The 22077-nt window shown below is 41.1% G+C and overlaps 1 long non-coding RNA gene across 1 annotated transcript in view; it reads right to left on the bottom strand.

The window, feature by feature from the left end:
* The window catches only part of LOC112551754, a 61456-nt gene that overhangs the window by 13920 nt on the left and 25459 nt on the right, over positions 1-22077 (bottom strand). The window contains exon 3 of the long non-coding RNA XR_003096064.1: positions 12399-12486. This is a non-coding gene — a long non-coding RNA (uncharacterized LOC112551754). The remainder of the gene's footprint in view (positions 1-12398; positions 12487-22077) is intronic.

The following is a 22077-nucleotide window of genomic DNA, read 5'->3' as shown; positions in this document are numbered from 1 at the left end:
ATTTACGCACAAAAACCTTAGTCCTACAAACATTGTTGCATGCATTTTTAAACAAAGATAACTTCATTAAGTTCAGCTAGATAACTTGAGTCCCAAGTGTCCACAGGGTCAAAGTCTGATCAAGCAAAGCAAAAAAGGCATTTTACCATTTTAACAAAGATATTTCAAACATAAGGTTTCAGCCAAAAAAAAACCCTGTTTAAAAGATAACAGTGCACCCTGCTAAGATGAGAAATCTCAGTACAGCCAAAGGATCTCTGGAATGTGTGATTCAAGCCTCTGTGCTGGTATGCTAATGTTGAAGTAAAAGGAAGTGCAGCAGAACAAAATAGTTTGAAATTATCTAAATTTCATCATGTCAATGGATGAAAAGAGATAACAATTCATTTTACAGAGGGCTCTTAAAACAAACAAACGAGCAAACAAAAACCCTTATCTTTTGAGCTTTCTCTACACATAGCAAGGACACAAGAAGATAATTAGTGGAGCTATAAATGGTCCAGGTGGGGTTTTAAGGTCCCCAGCAATGGGGTGTTTCTCCCCCACTGCTGCCAGCAGGTGTCACTATGAGGTAGCACTGAAACTGGAGGAGTTTATGTTTGTTCAGATAAACAGGCTGGTAAAGGGAGGGAGGGAGGAAGATTTGTGTTGGATCTGGAAATTATACATTTTACTGAGCTAGAGAATCCTGAGGCTGGGAGAGGCCTCAAGGGTCATCTAGCCCAAGCCTCTGCAGAAAGCCAGGATGAGCTATTCCCATATTTTCAAGAGAAAAAGGGTTTTAGAAGATGTGCCTAAATGCATCACAAACAATATAAAAAGGTAACACTTTGCATGAGCCCTACCAACTTAGTTTAAGCCCCAAATCATGACTTTATCTATAAAAAAAAAAAGAAAGGAAAGGCCTATGAAAACAATGTGAATAGAAATGTCCTCCTGAGTTTTAAGAATCTCACAGCCAACAGCTGTTCATTGTTAAAGTTGAACACTCCTGCAGTCCTGTGAACCCAAACACAACAGCATGCTGTATTATCACATGAGACTCAGAAAGGAAAACAAATCAGACACAAAAACTAACGTGGACCAGGTTAGATCCACCATTCATATGGAATGAAATACAAGATATTCAACAAACAGAATCAATAGTGAAAACTAAGTAAGTTTTTTAATGATTTTGGTTTCAGTGATCAAAGTTCATAAATGCACAGTCTGAGAGGCTAGAAGGGACCCTCAAGAACATCTGGTTCTACTAGTTTTATAGCAGAAACAAGGAAATTCACCCAGTGATGTCTGCATAAGGCCTGTCGCTTGTGTACTAGTCATGGCATTAATTTAGAAAGACTTCCCACCTTGACTGCAAGCAAGAGAGTCACATGTCACATGTTAGGATTTTTTGTAAAATACTGGCATTTCTAAAGACAGTGTCCTTTGAGTGCTGGAAAGCTAATTGTACCTTTGATTCAGGAAAGCATCCATAACACAGAGATACTTAAGTGCCTTTCTAAACAGGAATGGAATTAAGTAAATGCTGGCATGCTTTCCAGTATTGGGACTCCTGAAGAGTAAGATATTGGGCCCCATGCTCTCATTTACATTGATTTTTTTTCAATATACTCTGCTGAGTTCTGTAGTTGCTCCCAATTTACATGGTGCAAGAAGAGAACGAAGCTCAATGTTTATTAAAAATTAAAATGTATGTTGCTCCATTTTAAAGCTATGCCTGACCAGGTAAATTAGTTAGGGAAAAAAATTCAGTAAAAGTAAATAGAAAACATCAAAGAGGCAATGAAGGCTTAACTGACACACAAAACCTTATGTCTTCAGTTATCAGAGGAGCAGGATAGTTTGAAGGGGGGTATATTCTCACTGGGCAAGAAATATGAAGCATGACAGGTGCAAGAAGCTAATACATTATGGGCTTTGTAGGAAAGCACAGTCATTTATTTTCTCCCAAACCTTTAGAGGTTTTGTTTACAATGTGCCAGAAAATAACATCACATTGAAAATAAAAGGCAATGTTTAAAACTTTTTGCACAAGGAAGAAAAGGGATCTTAATTTGGGACTGCATAAGAACAGCATGGTTGTAATGAAGAGGGATTTAGTTCACATGTGTTTCCGACCTTGTAATTATTGTCATATGAATGTGTTTCACTGTTTCTTATAATCACCTTTTGTAGAACACGAATCTCAGTAAGGCCTTAGCTATAATATTTCTTGTGTTCTACGCACTTGGAGCTTCTAATCTATCACTAACTACATTTGCCCTTTAGCTTTATCATTTCTCTGTGGAGTAAGGGGCAGGGAGGGAAATGGCCATTGGCCTATAAAAATACAAGACACCAGTACTGGCAGTGATGGAAAGCTATAACAATAAGAGTAAGCCAAACACAATATTCAATCATCTCAACAGCTGTGTTTAGGAATCTTGGGCTGGGTTGTAGGGTTCATTCAGTTTTATTTTACTTTAGCTTCTCATATTCAAGTGAAGACACACAGCAGTTTCTCTACTGCAGGTAAAGCATGATACTAAATAACTAGCATGATACTAAATAACTATATTCCTAGGATGATGAGTTATGTGGGTTAACTTGGGGCGAAAGGGGACCTTTCCAAAATCTAATACAGTTCCATTCCTTCCTCCCAAATTTTCACTACCAGGACTGGGTAAAAAAATGCTGACTTCTTGTTTTCTAGATTAACTAGATGTGGCCCTATAGATTTTTAGTGTCCTTACTTGTAATACTTCAGAATTGTTTAGAATGGATATACAACAGCTGTTGTATCTACATAGCAATTTCACTTTCTACTACATGCAATACTGCAGGGGAATGTTTCTTTTAACAATAATAAAGTAGCAACTGTAATTTCACTCTGCTTCATTACTGTTACATTGGACTTATTACTGATCCTACCAGGAAGACAATAAGAAAACTCCTATTACATTTAATGAGACTATTTCCTATTGTTCCAGCCTTTAACGACTCAAACACATTTAATTCTTAGATAACATACTCCAGTTTATGACAGGCCATAAGTGCTCTGCCACACCCCAATAATTAGTATATCAAAAGCAGGTGACGCTAAGTTTCTGGCAGAACTTTGAGGCACATATAAAACATAAACAAGATGATGCAGACAAGACATGGTTGTTCATCTTCCCTTTTGAGAAGCTGATAATAGAGAAGTCAGTGCCTCAGGATGAAACAAAATGCTAAAGATAAACTCACTCTGGAAAGCAGTTAGCAGATGCCATTGCTACACGTGGCATTCACACTGTAAAAATTTCAACATGAGGAGCTTTGGTCACATGCCTTTTTTAGAGCATAAAGCACTTCTTCTTAAAGGCAAGCTGGAAGCTAAGCAGATCTCAACAAGGTTAATATCACTGACCATGTGTGTTGAAGAAGGAGCAAGAGTTTGCTTTGAATGCTTTTTTTTCTCCTTAGTAGAGAGAGATGAGCATTTCGGTTTTCTGCAATGATAGACACAATTTGTTAACCACAGTTCTGGGAGGAGGGTTGGGGGAAAACATATTGAAAGCTGCTCGCTACAGATAAAAGGCAAACACTAGGAGCTACTATGGTAGCCCCAATTTGTATTTAGTACAGAGGCAACTTCATGTGCCCAGCACCTCTCAGGCCATAAATTGAACTCCAGAAAGGCAACTTTAGAAATTTACATCAAAGTGAAATAAGTGACAGTCTGCAGACAGGTACATGGTTATATGATGGGGAAAAACGCATATTTTTACGAGGTTCATTTCAAAATTTTGAACAGGGAAAGCAGTAACTCAGGGTATTGGTAATAAGATATAAAACCAGTTATTTATAAACTGCTGGTTCCAGTCCAGGTCAGATTAGCAGCAGCCAGGAATCTTTAGGAGGATATTCAATTGTCTGGATTAAATGGATTGATGGTCTCAGTCAGTTTCCTAGTAGACAAGTGTCCACATCAAAAAAAACAACACACTGTCTCAAATGGCTGTAGCTGGCAGTCTCAGGAGAGGGGCCAAGGGTCAAAGCAACATTGATTCTCATACTTTGTTCATTGTTATAACCAGTCACCCATGCTGCAGCTGTGAAAACATTCAATAGCTAAAAGGACCTTGAAAAAAGTTCTCTGCATGGGCATATCTACCTCTCACTTAGCATGCCAGACAACATCACGCTGAAATAACTCTATGCTGTTCCATTCTCACTGCCTCTGAAACTGGAAGCTGTGTAATCCTGTTCATAGGATGTTACACCCAAGTTTAAACTCCACTGAGTGTTATGGAAGTGAAGTGCACTACTTTCAGTTAAGGAGGTAGCACACATGTAGCAGCGTGGCACATTTTAGCATGGCACAGTAAGTGAATGATGTAGACCTGCCCATGGAGTGCAATAGAGTTGAAAAGTATAGAACAGATTATGTTCTGGTACAGCCACCCAGTAGTGCCACGCAGAGGACTTTGGTAAACTCTTAACTAATGCACTCCTTCACATGTACCCCCAAACTCACAATTTTTTGCTATTTCATACCAAAATAAACTCCTTTTATGATCCTACTCCACTTAGGACCCTGCCTATTCTTATCAAATCTGAATAAAGACTTCAAATGTTGAATAACTCATGAGAAATAACGTTCTTTCAAGCTGCTGAGTTTGAGGGTAGGCCTTTTCATTTTTTATTGCAAGTTATTTGTTAATTTTCTACTTTTTTACTATTCATCCTTCTTTTTGCTATCTCTTTCTAAACGAGCCAGGAGTTGCAACACATTGTAACACTGACACTACCAGTGATAATACCTTTATAATATTCCCTTGGTATGCATCAACTAGCTGGTTCTTTGTCAAATGGATGACACATGCCTTTGCATATCCTGTATGTATATAACCCATTATTATGCAGAGAGGTACCTAACCCTCAATAAAAATATGGATTAGACCCTTATCTTGGTTACACTAACCCCCATTGAATTCACTGGTAAGTGCTCCTTTTAAGGCTTAAGATATTTTGTTCGTGCACAAACATGTGAGGGCAGACTTACAACATCAGTTTCTCGGACCTTTTTGCTACCAAGAGAGAGAATGTCCCATTTAAAAATACAGAACAAAACTTCTGACTGCCTCCTGTTGAAAAATACTTCCCTTTGAGAAATCTGGGACACTCTTTTTTGTTTTAATTGCCAGCTTATTAGTAGAATGAATGTTGTCAGTCTTTTCACAAGCTGCTTGGAGGTGAAGAGCCCCTTTCTTTTCCTTTAAAAAAAAAAGAGCCCTACCAAAAACAACAACAAAACATCCTAAGGGAAATGAAAAGAGAAAAAGGAAGGGAAACTGTTGAGAGCCAGGCTACTTATTCATCTCCAAACATTGGTTTCCATGGGAATAAGTTTAGTTCTTTGTGGAGGCTGAACAACTCCATGAATTAATAGGACTAATATCTCCAACATAACATTTGTGTGGTCAACTTTCCTCCTGCCTCTACATTCCCCTCCACTCTTCATCCTTGCCCAGCAGCCGGGCAGGATTTCACAGAAATAAAGAAATAATTTCATAAATAGTCTGAATTAGGGCTGGATTCAAAGCCCATTGAAGTCAATGGGAGACTGTCTATTGACTTCAGTGAGCTTTGGATCAAACCTTTACATGACAAAACATTATAGTATCCAATTATCTTGGAAGTGGCAAACTCAGAAATGCTGCCCCCCCCCCCCTTTATATACCCCATTTTGTTGAATTATTTATTTGTATTTTCTAACACTCACTATTATTTTTTAGGTCATACAGTTCACATATAACGTGTCTCAGTGTGTATAACAATTTTGTCTCCTGCATAAAAAGAAATCCATACATTCTTTGCTAATTGCTTCTCCCACCTATTCCTGAAAAAAAACAGACACTAAAGAAACTGAAAGATTCATTTTAGATTAAATATTTCTTAAAGCAAACACTTTAAGCTGTCCAGATGATTACCTGATCTGTTCTCCATGACAAAGTATAACACTAAGTGAACCTTTTGGACAAAAGCAGTGTTAAAATGGACGATCTAGTGGCTTGAATCAGGGTTCAAGCAGGGTTACATGTAAAATCATGGCCTGTCTGTTTTATTTGCTCTGACTGCAATAATTTGCCACTCTTCGTGCAATCTATTTTGACTTAAAAGAGAAAAAGGGACTGTTTATGAATCCATTACTCAGAAGCTGCCACACAATACATTTTCATATATTAATCCTCATCATTACACAAACTGTCAGGATTTTTCTTTATTAAAGAAATAAAGTAAAGAGATGTTTTCATAAATCACTAATAAAATATTTAGTGCTTTCTATTGCTCTACTTTCCCCCCACAAAAAACCCTCCTTTTTAAAGGCTTCTAGGGTCCAATGTTTTAAGAAACAGAAGAAAGAAAAATGGACTGGAAATGCACATAAGTCATTCACAGTAAGGCTGTTGAATTGAAAGGAGTTTGCTTTTATTGGGAATTATTTTCTTTCAAATTTGGAAATGTATTTTCTTTACTAGAGACAGATACTGATGGATTTTCGATTTTTAATCTAAGATTAAGCCTAATTTGCTTTACTTATCCTTACAAAACAAAGCTGTATCTGTAGCATTTTATATGGTGACAAAGGATATATGGTTTAAAAGAGCTATTTAAGTGTAGAAAAATTGATCAAGCACTTGATTGTCAATCCAAGCATCAGTAAATCAAGAGTACAGCCATTATGGCCTTATCTACAGTAAGAAAGAAAAAAAAATTGTATCATGTAAATAATGCAAAGCCAAGGAAGATCAAGTGGTGGAAACAAGAATGGACACTGCAGTTTAGACATGGTGCTGGTATTTATGGTATGCTATCATCTCCCCTTATTCAGAACAGGGGTTTTTTTTTCATTTAACCCTATGAATCCTGTTTACATACAGCTCCCATAATTACTGCCATGAGTGCATCCAAATATTAATGCTGTAGATGAAGCCTTTTTAACCCGAGACAGATGATGTCAGATGCCAACCTCCAACCACATGATGCTCTATGAAGTGAATAACAATTTAGAGCAATCAATAGTTAAATGCTACAGTTCTCTTGGAAATGAGCCATATCACAGATAATACAAAAGGTACACAGAAGGAGGCTATTCTCTTTAAAGGAGTCAAATAAAAACATAAGGAAATTTGACTTTTTATTTCCCCAAGCAAAAAGTAAAGTGTGAGGGTGACCTGGATGCACCAAATCTTACACAGATGAATCCACAAAATTGATAAGAAATAGGCAGTGCCCGCCATTATTCATGATATCATCAGACAGTGATGCCTCAGTTGTCCTGTGGTTTTACCTGTGACACTAACCACGGAGCTGCTTGAGACTCATCCTAAGCAAACTATAAGTAAAGCACAAGATGAAGTCAATATCCCTTTGCAGCAGGGACTGTGTCTTACGCTAGGATATAAGGAAGTAGGACTGAAAGGGACATAATGAGATCATCTACTTCAGCCCTCAGAGACTCAAGGCAGGATCATCACTGAACAGGAGTGGATCCAGGGCATTGCAGTGGCATGATCATATCTCCCCTTCACTGTAAAGGTCACCTGCTGATGGCTCCATTTCTCTGTGGCCCCTGATGTACTAGATACAGGACTGGAGCCCAAAGACCAAAAGGGGAACAGGCAAGGAAGGATGAGACTCACCTTCTGCCGCTGCTGCCCCCAGCTGTCTCAGAACAGGGGAAGCCTTATATTTGGTCCTGCCCTGCTGTAGCCAGGGAGCAACTGCACAGGGTGCCAGGTTCTTGCTCCCTCTTTCTCCACTATGTTTCCCCTGCTGACCCAGTTGCAGGGAACAGTTGCACGGGTGAGGGATCAGTGGCATCAATGGGCTATAACCTTCTTCCAACACTTGCTTCCAGACCTTGGAGGACACCAGGAGGCAGCAGGAAGCAGGAGTGGCTAGAAGTGGGGGATCACCCACTGTCAATGCCATCCCCAGCCCTGCCCGGCACTCCGTGCAGTTGTTCCCCGCAGCTGGGGACCCCACGCCAATGGAGGAATTGTAGTGGAGGTTGAGGGCTCAGGGACTCAGCACCCAGTGCAGCCACTCCCCCGCAACCCCTGGTTGGAGCAAAGGAGGAGGGCCCTGGGGCTTCTGCCCCCCCGCCACCTCCAAATCAACTGGAGACAGCAGCAGCAGTGGGCTTCCAGGCACTACTGTTCCCTGCTCTCCCCTCCACCCCAGTGTCTCCTGGGGGTGCAGGAAGGGGAGATCTACCCAGTGCTGCCCTGTCCCCCCAACCCCTGCTGGTGCTCACCAAAGCACCCACCTGGAGAAAGGCAGGAGCAACTCTGGAGCTCCCCTGCCCTGGGTCAGCTGAAAACAGCCAAAGCAGCAGGTGGGTCCTCCATTCTTGCACCAGAAGTAACCCCTCTTGGAGCGGGGGAGAGGGGAAGGGGAGGGCATGGGAGCTGCTTTCTTTGGAGGCAACAGGGTGCCAAGAAATGTTGGGGGAGTCTTACCTTTTTCCCCCAGCAGCTGCCCTGGTGAGGTCTGCTGGGGGTGGGGAGGCACCACAACCTCCCCTGCCGCACCGGTGGGGGCATCATTCACACCCCTCTTTTCAAATTCCTGGGTCTTCCCAGGTTCCTGACTAAACCATCCCACCCAAGTATCTGTCTAACCTGCTCTTAAAAAATTGATGGACAGAGATTCCACAATTTTTCTAGGTACCTGTTCCAATGCCTCACTGCCATCATAGTCAGAAAGTTCCTCCTGATCTCCAAGCTAAATTTCTTCTGCTGCAGTTTGAGGCCATTGCTTTTAGTCCTGTCCTCTATGGTCACAAAGGAAAAACCTCTCCTTCTCTCTATAATCACTTTTCAAGTATTTAAAGACTATTTTCAAATCCACCCTTAGTCTTCTCTTCTCCAGACTAACTAACCCTAGTTTTTTCAACCTTTCCTCATAAGTCATGTCTCACAGGCCTCTAATCATTTTTGTCATTCTCCACTGGACTCTTTCCAATCTATCCAGAATCTTCTTGAAGTGTGGAAGCCAAAAGTGGACACACTAATCCAGGGGAGGCCTCGCCAATGCCACACAAAATGAAAGAATCACTTCTCTTAATTTGCAAGAGACACTCCTCTTAATACAAGCCAGTATGCTGTTGGCTTTATTTGCAACAAGAGCACACTGTTGGTTCATATTCAGCTTACAGTCCACTGTAACCATGGGTCCTTCTCTGAAGTACTGCAACCTAGCCAATCATCCCCCAATCTGTATATGTGCATGCAATTATTCTGTCCCAATTGCAGTACTTTGCACTTCCCCTTGTTGAATTTCATCTAATTGATTTCAGACTTTTTCTCCAGTTTATCCAGGTCATTCTGGATTCTAGCTCTACCCTCCAGAGTGTCTCCAGCTCTGCTCAATGAAGTGTTATCCACAACTGTTCTATACATGCAGTCAATTTTGTCATCCAAATCATTAAGGAAGATGTTAAACAATACTGGATCAAGGACAGAGCCCTGGGAAACCCTGCTTAATACCTCCTCCCAACTAGACATTGAGCCACTGAGCATGATGATCCAACCAGTTTTGTATCCACTTTACAGTACTTCCAACTGCTCTGTATATCCATGTTTGTTAATAAGAATGGTGTAGGAGACCATGTCAAAAGCCTTACTAAAGTCAAGGCATATCATATCCACTGCTTCCCCCCCATCCACAGAGCCTTTCACCTTATCATAGAAGGAAATCAAGTTAGTCAGGCATGACATGCTCTTGGTGAATTCATGCTGACTCTTTCTGATCACCTTGGGCACCTATACATGCACAACAAGGTTGCTCTAACGTGCTGTAATTACAGCATGTCAGACCAGACTCAATTAATCGAGTCTGTTGGAGTGTGGCAATTACCATGCTCCAGCAGACTCCAGCATCTCATGTATTAGCATCCCTGCACTGAAAAATGGTGGCAGGGATGGTGACAAGCTTTAGTTAAAGTGCCCCTGCTGCCATTTTTCAGCACAGGGATGCTGATACATGAGACGCTCCAGATGCTTTAATCAAAGCCACCCCCATACTACACACACACACACACACTCCTGACACACACGTATAAATGCCCCTTGTTCTCCTCAAAGTGATTCAAATAGTTTCCTTGAAGACCTGCTCCATGATCTTTCCAGGGATAGAGATCAAGTTAACTGGACTGTAGTTCTCAAGATCCTTCTACTTTCTTTTTTAAAGATGGGCACTAGTTTTTACTTTTCCCAGTCATCAGGAACCTCATCTGACCTTTGTGAGTTCTTAAAGAGGATAGCTAATGTTTCTAAAATTCCCTCAACCAATCTCTAACTTGTTCTTCCACTGCTGTAGTGTGTTTGTCTCCTTTCTTATCTTTGCTTCTAGCTGCACTTATCATCTGGTAGCTGATCTTATTCATGGAGACTGAAGTAAAAAGGACATTAAGTACTTCAGCCTTCTCTGCATCATGCATAACTAGTTTGCCTTCTGCATTCATAAGGGACCTAGGGGTTCTTCGGTCTTCCTCTTATTTTTCACATACTTCTAGATTCTCTTTTTATAAACTTATGTCCCTTACCAGTTGCATCTCAAATTGTGCCTTGGCCTTCCTAATTTTCTCACAGTGTGCCTGTACAATATTCTTATACTCTTCCCTAGTACAGGCAACCTCTGTTTAATGCGGTTTCGCTTAGCACTATTTCGCTAGAGCACTTATTTAAAATTCATACCCAATTTCACTGAGCACTCAGCCAGTTTCATTATAGCGCTCAATGGAATCAGCGAGTTTTGGCAGGGGTGGGGGGAGAAGCAGCAGCAGCAACAAGAAGTGGTGAATGGAGCCCATGCCAGTGCCCTGGGGCCAGGGCCCGGCAGGGGCCCACCGTGGGGTGGCAGGAGTGCGGACCCCGGGTGGCATGTGGTGCTGGAGCAGCCAACAGGTAAACAAATATAAAAAAAACTGAGAGGAGGATTCGAAATTTATATTAAAATCCTTCATTCTATTATGTACTTGAGCCCAAAGTAGGACAGGAATCCAAACACAGGACTTGAACCCACCCTCTACCACTCAAGAGAGGGTCCAACTAGACCATAGAGTCTCATAGGGAGAGCCCCTCCAGTCTCTCTTGTTGACATTGTTTCACCTCATATAAAATATTCAAACATTCATTATGCAATAGAGGGTGCTGGTAAAAATGATTCTATGGCTCAATGGCTAGAACAGCCACCCACAAGACAGGACACTCGGATTTCAATGCCTGCTCAAATGAATAATCAAACTAAATTCGCAAATTCTTCAAGGATTATTGAAACCCGATATTTTAGCAAGTAAGTTTTTTGACAACAGAATTCACCCTTCCCTATGAGAAAAAGCTCCAAAGACAATATGGAGATATAGGGTCTCTTAGCAAATGGTCCTGGCTCCTTGCACATCCCACTGATTTGGTGGGGTGGAGCCCCATGCTTATATCCCTTATATCCCCTGGTGATAAAACACTGTCACCAATGGAGCAGCACTGAGGAAACGCTGAGGTAGGCATCACACAGTTTCCAATTTTCTGTGGATGGTTTATCTCATGCAGGGGGTAAGCTAGCCTCATACTACAGTGTAGGATTATAATTTTCATACCAGGGCTTTTTACTGTGCTTGGTCTGCACTGGTTATATTTTTCTTCTTTATGCATCTCTCTTCTTAAGCTGGAAATTTCTCTGTACCTATCAACTTTCCCAAATGAATCATCTTTTTGTTTCGCTTTATTGATTTGTTTTCCGGAAGTATTTTCTTTTCTTCATCATGTTTTATTTATCTGCCAATGTTCACATTTTTATCCCTAGAAACCTTTTCACTTGGCTTTTTTGTTTGTTTGTTTTTCTTCTGTGTTTGTCTACAGAAAAACAACTTGCAATTCTATAGCAATTCTTTATACACCCAAACATCCCAAAGTGCTTTACATTTAATTATACACTCATAGCAAAGTGACTGTGACAAATGTGGCCTTTGGGCCCTCCAGGAAGTAAAAGAAAAGAAAGCCTTCCCACAGTCAGGCTATATGCATACATGCACATGTGTGCACACATAGACAGATATGCGCGCGCGCGCGCACACACACACACACACACACACAGAGCGCAGCTGTCTTGCAAATGAGCAACTGCAAGTTCTACATGTAACGTGCTGAAGACTTTAAGGAATTCAATTAAGAGCATAAGAGAAACGCACTCTTTTATTTTCCCCAATAGAAGCAAAGCATGAGGTAGGAATTCACCACAACCTTAAGCAAATTACTGCTAATTAGCTGCTCCTTGTAACTGCTTTTTCACCCAGTGCATTAAAAAATAAATGTGTAGTTAAAACAAACAGAGCTATAAGGACATATATTTAGTTCCTTTGTACTTACTGTATTACTTCTTTCTTCCTCTTCTAGGAAATATTATCATTTCCCATTGTGATAGCACATAGAATGGCTCACTGCTAAGAACGATGAACTAGAAAGGCAATCCAAAAAAAGTTAACTTGGAAACAAATCCAACTGGCATTTATGAAATCTTAAGTCTGTTTTAATAATAAAATACTATTATACTTGCCTTTGGTGTCTCACTCCCTTATGGAGAAAACAACAGAAGAATCATACATGGAGCACTTTTTCTGATTTCTATATAATTTATTAGTGGTTGCAAGTTGCTGACTCATGCCCTTAGTCACAGGATATTTTCTGTGACCAACTGACCAAGAAATTGAACAACCTATTTAAACTGATCATCTCCAGACCTTTGACCCAATAGCATGTGGCAGCCATTTTACATTAGACTATATATGAAGGTTTGCAATTATTGCCAACTAATTTTCTTTGTAGTAGATTTTTGGAAGCAAAGCCAAGGAGAAATACAACAACAATACTCTGCACTTCTCAAGTGCTTTCTCTATGGGAATCTACAATTGCATAGTACTACTTAGAAGACTTCAAGCATTTGTTATCCTCATTTTATTATTCCCATTTTATAGACACAAAACACTGAGACAAAAGACAGTTACAGCAGGGCTAGATATAACAACTAGACCTCTGGTCTCCCAAATCTATAATTTTGTACTAAATTATTTTTTTCCTGAATTGATCTCCTAGAAGGCCTCAACCTGTCATGTCAAGCACAGGGGTAATAAGATTTATTGCAAAATGTACCGCAGTCTAAAAGCAAAGAAACTCTTGTTTCTTTCTTCACTTGCTACATACTTTTACTCTTCATGAACAAGTATTCACTGGCATCTTCTTGAAACACACACAGTTAAATTATATAACTGTATTACAATGGGTATTTTTTACCATTTTATACTATAGTAAACATAGGGGTCATAAAGGGCACTTTTACAAGTGCTCCAGAGGTAAGAGGGATGGTGCCCTAATTAGAGCGGCTCCAAGGTCCACTCTAATTAAAGCACTGCCAAGTCTCCTGTATCAGCATCCCCGCACTTAAAAATGGCAGCAGGGGTGCTTAAACTAAAGCTCACTGAAGGCTGGAATGCTGATACACGAGACACAGGAGACTACTGGAGCAGGAGGTTGCTGGAGCACAGCAATTGTCACACACTCCAGCAGACTTGATTAATCAAGTCTGCTCCAAGGTGCTGGAATTCCAGCATGTCAGAGCAGCCTCCACCCTCATGTACAGGTGCCCCAAAATGCTTATATTTTGATAAGCAGTCTGAGAGGCTAAGGAACGTGGCACTAAGACCATGCTGCCTTTCAAGTAACCAGGCTTTCAGGAAAGTATTGAGGCAAGCAGAACTCAGGATATACATGTCCCAAGCTAAAGCTGAACCCAAGATTCAGAGTTTCTTAATTACAGAATTGTTATGTTGGCATACAATAAATGAAACTAGCAAAATACAAGCAAAGAAAAGATTGCAGTATAAAAAAGACCATGATCCTTATACCTTTAGGTCCCTGTTCCTGACAGGCATGGAGTACTCACCGCTCTAGTAATACCAGAATTTAATGGGAACTGTTTTTCACAGCACCTGCCATAAATTGGCCATAGATTTCTACAAACTATGGAAAACAAAGCAAAGATATAAATTATTATGTAAGGAGTACACACAGTTTTCAACTTATTCACTACATGCTTGGTCTTAACCAACCATTATTACCATATTTAAAAGCTGTGTGTGCTTATTTTCTTTTTACCTACAACAGATGCTCTATCATCAAACACAACATAGACCAGTGCTTATAGCAGCTATACAGTTACAAGCACTGGGTTTCATTTTGGTTAGCGTTTTCAACCATCCTCATACCATGCTGTCAGAAATATCAATGAAAGATCATGAAAGGAGACTGTATATAAGAAACATGTTTATCTGAAAGGTCAGACTGGATGATCTAATGGTCTTTTCTGCCCTTATAATCTGAGTCTGTGCAAAACAATTTTTTTTCTAAAATATATGAAGAATAGGACATCATTTACACAGAACAGTGAATATGTAATAAAGCTGAGGGTGCAACATCAAGTCACATGTGATCCAAGATTCTCACAGGGTACAGACAGAAGTGCAGCTCCCAACTGTAACTCAGAACAATTTTTGCAAAGTGTTCTGAGTTACAACATTACCCCAGACCAAACAGAAGTTCACTGTTGGTTCCAGAGGGAAGGAGAATCTAGTTGCAGGCTGGGAGCCTATAGCTAGTTCCCATAGCAATGACCAGGGCTCTCTGCCAGTGCTCCCAGTTTTCAGAATGGGAAGGTAGAAAAGCAGAGGAGGGAGCTCATTCTTGGGGCTCCCCAGCTGGTGTCAAAGGGTGGGGTGGGTTAACTGGAGCCACCCCCTACCTCATGGAGGCTGCAATACACCTGCCCTACCCTCCAGGGGACCTGAAACCTGCCCAGACTGACATTCCCCACTCCCTTTTCCCGCTCCCATTCTGAATACAGCAACAGGCTGGGAGCTCCCAAGACATAAGTTACAAAAGATGCTACATTTAAAATGTCTTTATGTGATACTTCATGCAATGAGGGGTCAGATTTTCACCTGATCAGCCATTTTTTCTCTGCAACCATGTACTTGTGTTTGGTCACAGCTATAAACTGCTTTCTGTGGCTAGATCAGGTGAAAACTGTCACATCTGCCTACACCCACAGGTAATGCATCATTTTGAAATCTGTGGTTCCAACAGGGGTCTTATGAAGAAAGCACTGAAAGTTTATAACAAGAGAAACGATGCAGAAGTTCTTATTGAACAGAACTTTACATGAAAGGTCAAATTTGAAGTCAAACCTGGACTAAACTTTGGAAGAAGATAGAACCAAAATCTTGCAGCTGTTTCTCACAAGGTATCTGCCAATTTGAACTACTTCCAAACTAGATTAAGAAGTATGGCTCACTTCCACTTTCAAGTGAGAAGATGGAACTAAAACCATAGACATAAGTTACACTCTAACCTCATAATGGCAGCAGAGTCTCCCAATGCCTGAAGAAGGGTGTGTGCGCCCGAAAGCCTGCAAAAACCATTTTTCCAACTTTTTAATCGGTCTTATAAAATGATATCACATCTACCCAAAGAACCTTGCCTGTATACACTCTAAACCTTGGCATCAACACACAAAAGTTTGCAGGAAACATCAGTGGAATCTGGAGCATGAGTTTAGAACCATTCTTGATGATGTGTTCCAAATACTTCACACGCAGTGGCTAACCAACAGCTACTGCTCTGACTTGCCACATGCTCAAGTTTTACTGTCTAAAACTAAGTTACTGGTGCAAACAGGTGACCTCATTACATGGACACTCCCCTTCTTTTCTTTCATACTTTTACCTTGTACCCTCTCTCATGCTTCATCTCTGTCTCTCGCTCACACACACCCATCTAATCTGATCCAAGCCATTATGTATGGATTGAACATTTGCAGCTTCAGATTAATTTGACCCTACTGTTTGCACTTGCAATAACTATAATGCTCTCCTTTCCTTTGTCTGCCCAACATAAATTATCATTTCTGCTTCATTTCATCTTCATTTTATACTTGCTCTTTTCTTCTTGCTCTTGCGTCTATCCTTCGGTATTGATCCTGACCCCCTATACAAACACAGACACTCCTTCTCTCTCACAGACACACACCACTCACACATCTTTTTCCTGTACAAGCTATATGACTTCCTTTGCCTTTAATTCTTTCTGATCAAGGCTGAAAGCCAAAACATTGCATCTAATGGACAGAGCAATATTTTACCAAGCTTTTACTTATATACTGAAAATCAATGCTGCACAAAAATTGCTCTGTTAAGTGAATGCAAGACAGACTATTCCTGGTTTATTCTAGTTCAAGGGAGCTGCAATGAAGGGAAGAAAGATTATATATACCAAATTGTCTCAGCTATCCTCTTTATCATTATTATTGCCTCCATTTTCTACTGCATTTTAGAGTATATTCTAAATGGAATATTAATATTACGTTTTTCTTCTTCGTGAGAGTTAAGATAATTTGAGATAATTAAGGGAGAGGGGAGTAAGAGAATCCATTGTGGGGTTATACGTCTCCAAGGAAGGTTTTAGTTTTGCATTTTAGGTCTGCTGAAAAATATAAATGCTTCAATTAGTGTAAAAATCAGAGGCTGCCTTTCTCATTAACAACTAGGCCTCTAACCTCTCACCTCCTCCATTTCTGAATCAGAGGATTTTAAAATGAGACTAGTCACATTTTTTCTTAATGCAGGGTGTGCTTAAAAAGGAAACAGGAAATCATCAATCTTTTTTTAGAATACAATTTGTATCCAAAAAAGGCATATCCTCAGAAGCTGGGGGCCTATTGCATGTGATAGAAGAAATGGCTGCACTAATGTAGAGTATTACAAAAGGCTTGAAGCCAAGATAAGAGAACTATGTCTGAGATTATGGGATGAATATCCGAAATCTAAATACTTCATGTTTCATAAGAAACCCTGTCAATAATAGGGGGTGAAGAAATGAGAAAGTTTCTCTGCTATGCAGTGCTATCCTACAGCTAAAGCAACCTGAAACCTCCTGAAGGCTGATTACAATCGATTCATGCGCAGGTGGAATGCTAGAGATCTCTCTTCTCAGCCTTTGTACGGAAAGATTTAGTAGGAGGGTTTTTTTTATTTATTTATTGAGAGATTCTTATTATAGTGGAGTTCAATACTCCACCAGTCCACAAGTTACTCAGTGAGGCACACTTATATAAATGTGTGATGTATATGTTTTGTATTGGACCAAATAAATCAGTTAAGAGAGTACAGTAACCATCAAAGAGCCATTATGCACACATTCATTTCTATTTTGAAAGGATAAAAAGAGCTCCCTGGCAAATGATTCTCTCTCTTGAGCGAATAAAAGCAAAATAGCAATGCAAAAATACCTGGACCTATCAATAAAAAAAGTGATCAGCAGTGTCATTAATCATTATATTATCCATCCCTTCTTCAGATTGCCCGTGGTAATGCATCATTTGCATTAAAGCTCTGACCCGAGATTTTTTCTACTTACTTCTGCATATGGTCTTCTCATAGTAGAAGGAGCTAAGTAACTTGACAGGTATATTCTATACTGAGAAGCACATTTTCCAGGGCTCTCAATCTTATGTACAATATTTGAGCATTAAAATGTGTGTATAGAAGTGAAAGGATCTAGGGGTCTTATTCTGCCTTTCAGCTATAGCATGTAAATCAGGAGTAAGGCCACTTAAGTCATTTGATATACACTGGATTACACTGGTATATGGTCAAAACTAGGTCCTACATTTGTAAAGGATTAAATTGGTACCCATCTGCCTAAATGTATTTTGTATGTGCACTACTATTATCACTGAGAAGGGACATATTGCATCTTTCTTTTGGCCTTGATGCCATTTACGTACTTCACTTCCCTCTCTCCACCCCCAAATATTACTATTAAGATAATCATGGCTCATTATTCACCCTCCTACACTAAATCAGACTTCTTTTGCTCTTTGCCCCAAAGTCTATTAACCATCTGGCCCCACCCTGTTTATCAGATCCACAAATTTACTGAGCCATTGACCCATACTTTGTTCTTCCAGTAACACTCAGCCTTCATCACCCACTGGGCCCACAAAAATGCCTTCAGGCTCATTTTCATGTCACCCTTTGTTAATCTCCCAGGCAAATTACATAAAAAGCTGCTCGCTCCATTATCTTCTCTTAAACCTTTCTTAAAATCTACCTCTAAGAAGCCTACAAACCAGTCTCACCAGCTACCGCAATGGAGCCTTCCCATCTCATGTTAAACTCAGTTCACTTCATTGTAACCTCATGTTCCCAATTGTTGCTTCATCTTCATTCATTGGCTCAGGCACTTGTGCTGCATGTTGCCAACTGTGCGCTTGCACAAGCAAGGGTTTTCTTCTTTGTTATGTGTGCAGCATCTATCTCAGCAAGTGCCTGCTCCTTGACTGGGCCTCCAAGGTGCTACTGGAATGCGAATAGTTACATGAATTAAGCTTAAAACACAGGAATTGTATACTAATTAGTTTAGGGATGAATACCTGATTGGGGAAGAGATTTTGCTGGAATATGAAGCTGAACTTAATGTCTGATTCTGATTTCCTGGAAATTCTGCACCAGTGTAAATCCATTGACTCTTAGGGTGTTCTGATCTACATTACAGGTCAGGCATCAGCAGCATACAGCATATGGCTGGGGCTTTGGTAGCATGCCAGTGACAGGGGGCTTTGCCCACACTCATACTAGGGCTGAGCAGCTAGGAGCTTTACTGGGGCTGGGCAGCTGTCAGCTGTGCCCATGCTGCTGCTGCTTTTCCTTGCTTCTTCTCCAGCTGTGGCATGGGCACAGCTTCCAACTGCCTGGCCCTGGTATGGGCATGGGCAAATCTCCTCACTACCAGCAGAATACTGCCAAAGTGCCTCTGAAGCCCTCTGGCTCACATCAGACCACAGCCAGACTGTTCCAGCCCACACCTTGGAAAGGTTGCCAGCCACTGGTATAGGTGATTAAGAACAGAATCAAGTCCTTAGAGGAACTGTATTCACCTGTTCCAGTAAACAGATCAGTGCTGGCCTGTGAACTGCATGGATAAACTGGAAATGGATAGAATGATTTCTGGAATGCTACCTTGCCATTGTATTGCTTACTGAGACTGATGGTCCCAAACAGCCTAGTCTCAGACTGCCAGCTGCCTACAGCACCACTCCTGTTTTTTGTATTATTTTATCCTCTTCAGATGCTGATGCCATCCCTTCCACTGTGGTATCTGGAGAAAGTGTCTATTCCATTTGGCCCTCCCCATGCCAAACAACTGAGATGAAGGACCCATTCTGAATTTAATCACTGATATAGATGTAATAATTAATTTGAATAGAACAATTTACCTATGCAAAAAAATAAGAGAAAGATCATGCTCTCGGCTGAATGGCAAATGGGGCAATTTCTACAGACTCATATGCTCAGTTCTTCATAATTAAAAATATATGCCACACATGTAATTGTGTATATACGGATCAGCCCCTTTCCTTTGCCTGATCATTCCATCTCCTTTAGGATTTGCCTACATGGATAAACAGCACTCCAGGGCAGCAAACTAACAAACACCCATACTGTTTATTTCTGTCAAGATTCCTGGAATGTAAGAGAGTGGATAATGAGTGAGTGTCCATCATTTGAATAACAAGCTGAATTATGCCACTCTTTCAAATTACCCTGATATCCAAGCTCCACATTACTGGGGGAGATTTGATTAGGATATTTCAGCTTGCCCTGGCCACATTACTCAAAGCCCCACTGTAACAGTTTTCAGTTAACAAAAAAAGATAGCAGGTGTTAGCAATGAGGAAGGAAATTGGGACAGAAAATTAAGGATATTATGGAAGCTGAGAATTATAAAGGGTCCAACTGGGAGTGATTTTAGTAATCTCAGTTTAATAGCAGGGGAAATAAACAAAGAGAAGTCTGTGACTGATGTCATCAAGCAAGAAAATGTCCTTGTTGATAACAAAGATACAGGCCCAAAATGAAACCCTGGAAGCAAACTCAGTCCCCACTTTCCTTATTATCTTTTGGATTACAATATCCCAACCAATCTTAATGCCTCAATGTGGGCTCTGCACAAACACATACTTGGAGACAGTTGCCACCCAAAGAGCTTCAATAGAAAGATTAAAGCGTGGCTTCATATAATCCCTATTTAGAGGGCAGCATAGAGCTGGATTGTTCAGGGAGCTAACCTAGAAACCAACTCGGAACCTACTGTACCTTCAGCATGCCCCATAAGGCTTGGGTCAAAGGAGGTGGTGAAAGAAGTCCTTTGACCCAAGCCTTATGCCTAGTAAAGTGCAGGTCCTCTGGGGGTGCAACTATGGCTGGTTGGTACAAAGTGAGAGAGGAGACAAGTGTCTGCCTTCTCACCAGCTCTGCCAGCCTTCTTCCTAGCCTAGGTTTGGGAGTGGGGAAACAGAGAAGCTTCCATGGGGCCACTCGTAGTGCAATTCTCCACAGCACACGTGGCACAGCAGGCTGAGGGGACACCAAAGATATTCTGTTCTGCCTCTGGAGCAAGGCCAATAGCACTGCTGAGAAATAAGTCCCACCCAGTCACACCCACTCTGTACACCCAAACCCACAAAATAGGTAGCTCAGATGCTTCAGTACCTCTTCTGGGCACTCCCCAGCACTGTGCTCAGTCTCTCTGTCTGGATGTTTCATTGCTTCTCCGAGCTGACTAGGGCTGCTGTCAGTCTGTCAACACAGTTTAATTGCAGGATTGGGCCCACGTGAGGCACGTGTGAGTGGGCATGGCTTGTATCTTGGCTACATCCAAGGGCTCACTCTAAAAGAGATACCTACATTCTTCTTACATCCCCTTCCTCCTCTGTCTGAACAGGCAGGGTTTACCATATGAAGAGAGGCTGGAACATAAAAGGGGAACTGAGGCACAAAATAGTCTTGTCAAAAGCTTCTCATCCAGAGACACCATGGTCACAGCAAAGGGGAGGTACATTAAATGAGAACGATCCAGTGCACAAAAGGGGATATACATGACTGCACAACATAGAATTGGAGATACTCTAAGCCAGTGGTCACCAACCAGTGGATCTCGATCCACCGGTAGATCTCAGACTCTCTTGAGGTAGATCTTGGAGCCTCTTGGAGTTGATCCAAGGCTGGGGTGGGGGGCTGAGTGCTTGTGTGCTCACACAGGCGTGCCCCAGCCCAGCAGGTCAGTCCTTGTGGGAGAGAAGGTGTGGGAACTAGATAGAGGCTCCTGCAGTGAGGGACTGTGCCGCAGAAGCAGGGGTAGGTTGAGTGAGGCCCCAGCCAGGTGGGACTTACCTGCTGCAGAAGCACGCCCCCAAATAATTTTTTTCTCCCTCTGTCTTGATCTGCCCCCCTCTTCCCTCCCCATAGACCTACCTGCTTGGGTGGGGGTGGGGAGGGTACACAGTAGATCTTGGATTGCTTTTAAATGCCAAAGGTGATCTCTTACTTAAAAAGTTTGGACACCACTGCTCTAAGTTCTGAAAATTTGAATGCTGGTACATCATACACTACAATTTTGAGACTGTCACTCAGCTTTGTAAGAGCAAAGCAGGACAGACTTAAAGGCCAACAGAAGCCAATATGGCCATCTAGCCTGACTGCCCGTGTACACGGGCTATAGCATTTTATCTGGTAATTCCTGAAGCGATAAGAATTATTCTTCCTCATAATGGAAGAGACTCCTTACAGCCTTCTATTGAACTAAATCTGAACATTATTCTTAGAAGGAGCTGACTGATATCTCTCAGGACTCTTATTTCAAGAAGAGCAATCAAGAAAGTGATGACTAACTATTAAAACAAAACTGCATGGACAATACTCAGTGAGTGGCAGGAAGTAAAAGTTCTGGCTAAACTACATCAGGGGAACTGAGCATACAACTCAACAGCTATAGTAGACACTGAAGGGTTCTCTCTCAATTTTTACTCTTTTCTTTTGAGGAAAAATTAACAAAAAAATTACTGTCACCCACAAAGTGTTGTCACTGCTGGTTTGCTTCAAGTATTAGCCATCAATTTCTTGATCATAGACTCATAAGAAACAGACCCAGATAAATC

The sequence above is a fragment of the Alligator sinensis genome, unplaced genomic scaffold, assembly GCF_000455745.1.
Source record: "Alligator sinensis unplaced genomic scaffold, ASM45574v1 scaffold904_1, whole genome shotgun sequence".
NCBI classification, from domain to species: Eukaryota; Metazoa; Chordata; order Crocodylia; family Alligatoridae; genus Alligator; species Alligator sinensis.
This window is presented reverse-complemented; position numbering and strand designations above follow the sequence as displayed.